The sequence below is a fragment of the Bison bison genome, unplaced genomic scaffold, assembly GCF_000754665.1.
Source record: "Bison bison bison isolate TAMUID 2011002044 unplaced genomic scaffold, Bison_UMD1.0 scf7180017864508, whole genome shotgun sequence".
In the NCBI taxonomy this organism is placed as follows: Eukaryota; Metazoa; Chordata; class Mammalia; order Artiodactyla; family Bovidae; genus Bison; species Bison bison.
The window spans coordinates 7,684,986-7,687,754 of NW_011495064.1; positions in this window are offsets into that span (position 1 = coordinate 7,684,986).

The following is a 2,769-nucleotide window of genomic DNA, read 5'->3' on the forward strand; positions in this document are numbered from 1 at the left end:
CAAAGAAATGGAAAAATCTCCCACGCTTTGGGATTGATAGCAGTAATATTTTCAAGATGGTCACAGCCATCTACAGATTTAATGCAATCCCTATCAAATTACTCATGACTTTTTTCACAGAACTAGAACAAATAGTCCTAAATTAAGACAAAACCATGCATGACCCAAAATTGCCAAAGGAATCCTGAGGACCAAGAAGAAAGCAGGAGGCATAAGCCTCCCAGAATGCACACAAGACTACCAACCAAGTATTCAAAACAAGGGAGTTCTGGAACAAAAATAGCCGAGGGAGGGGACAATGAAAAAGAACAGAGACCCCAGGCACAAACCCACTCACCTGTGGTCAATTCATCTTCCACAGTGGAAGCAAGAATATATTGGATTGGCCACAAATTTCATTCGGATTTTTCTATAAGATAGTAAGGAAAAATCTGAAGAAACCTTTTGACCAACCCAATACAAAAGGAAAATGACAGTTTCCTCAGAGTGCTGTTGGGAAAATCATACTGCCACAGGCCAATCACTGAGATTAGAACCCATATGCACACCATTCAGCAAAAAGGAATTCAAAATGGCTTGAAGTCATTTTTTTTTAACTTAAAAAAAATTTTATTGAAGTATAGTTGCTATACAATGTTATATAAGTTACAGGTGTACAATACAATGATTCACAATTTTTAGGTTATACTGCTCTTATGGTTATTACAAAATATTGGCTATATTCCCTGTGTTGTATAACATATTCCTTTTAAAAGATTTTTTTTTATATGAACCATTTTTAAAGTCTTCATTGAACTTCTTACAATATTGCTGTTGTTTTGTGTTTTGGTTTTTTGGCTGCAAAGTATATGGGATGTGAGAGTTGGTCCATAAAGAAGGTTGAGTGGTGCTGAAGAATTGATGCTTTCTAATTGTGGTGCTGGAGAAGACTCTTGAGAGTTCCTTGGACAGCAAGGAGATCAAACCAGTCAATCCTAAAAGAAATCAACCCTGAATATTCATTGGAAGGGTTAATGCTGAAGCTGAAGCTCCAATACTTTGGCCTCCTAATGGGAAAAATTGACTCCTTAGAAAAGACTCTGATGCTGGGAAAGATTGAAGGCAGGAGGAGAAGGGGATGACAGAGCACAAGATGGTTGGATGGCATCACCGATTCAATGGACAGGAGTTTAAGCAAACTCCGGAAGATAGTGGAGGACAGAGGAGCTTGCCATGCTACAGTCCTTGGGATCAAAGTGTTGGACACAACTTAGCGATTGAACAGCGAAAACATATGGGATCTTAGCTCTCCAGCCAGGACTCAAACCCTGGGAAAGGTGAAGTCTTAACCATGAGACTGCCAGGGAATTCCCTGTACAATATAGCTTATTTTATATACAATAGTTTGTACCTCTTAATACTCTACCCTTATCTTGTCCCTTCCCCCTCTCTCTCCCCATGGTTAACCACAAGTTTGTTCTCTATTTCGGTGAGTCTGCTGCTTTTTTGTTATATTCACTAATTTGTTGCATTTTTTAGATTCCACATATAAATCATATCATACACTATTTGTCTTTCTCTGACTTATTTCACTTATCATAATGCCCTCCAAGTCCATTCGTGTTGCTGCAAGTGGCAACATTTTATTCTTTTTTATGGCTGAATAGTATTCCACTGTGTGTGTGTGTTTGTGTATCCATTATCTCTTCATCTGTTAATGGACACTTAGGGTGCATCCATATCTTGGTAAACAATGCTTCTGTGAACATTGGTGTTAATGTCTTTTTGAATTAATGTTTCTGTTTTATTATTTTTTATGGCATAAGCAATATTATTTAATTTTTAATTTTAATTTATTTATTTTAGTTGGAGGCTTTACAATATTGTATTGGTTTTGCCATACATCAACATGAATCTGCCACGGGTGTACACGTGTTCCCCTTCCTGAACCCCCCCTCCCACCTCCCTCCCCATCCCATCCCTCTGGGTCATCCCAGTGCACCAGCCCCAAGCATCCTGTACCCTGCATCGAACCTGGACTGGCGATTCGTTTCTTATATGATATTATACATGTTTCAATGCCATTCTCCCAAATTATCCCACCCTATGCCTCTCCCTCAGAGTCCAAAAGACTGTTCTATACATCTGTATCTCTTTTGCTGTCTCACATACAGGGTTATTGTTACCATCTTTCTAAATTCCATATATATGTGTTAGTATACTGTATACTGTTAGCATACTGGTGTTTTTCTTTCTGGCTTACTTCACTCTGTATGATAGGCTCCAGTTTCATCCACCTCATTAGAACTGATTCAAATGTATTCTTTTTAATGGCTGAGTAATACTCCATTGTGTATATGTACCACAGCTTCTTATCCATTCATCTACTGATGGACATCTAGGTTGCTTCCATGTCCTGGCTATTATAAACAGTGCTGCGATGAACACTGGGGTACATGTATCTCTTTCAATTCTGGTTTCCTCAGTGTCTATGCCTAGCAGTGGGATTTCTGGGTCATAAGGCAGTTCTATTTCTGGTTTTTAAAGGGATCTCCACACTGTTCTCCATAGTGGCTGTACTAGTTTGCATTCCCACCAACAGTGTAAGAGGCTTCCCTTTTCTCCACACCCTCTCCAGCATTTATTGCTTGTTGACTTTTGGATAGCAGCCATTCTGACTGGCGTGAAACGGTACCTCATTGTGGTTTTGATTTGCATTTCTCTGATAATGTTGAGCATCTTTTCATGTGTTTGTTAGCCATCTGTATGTCTTCTTTGGAGAAATGTCTG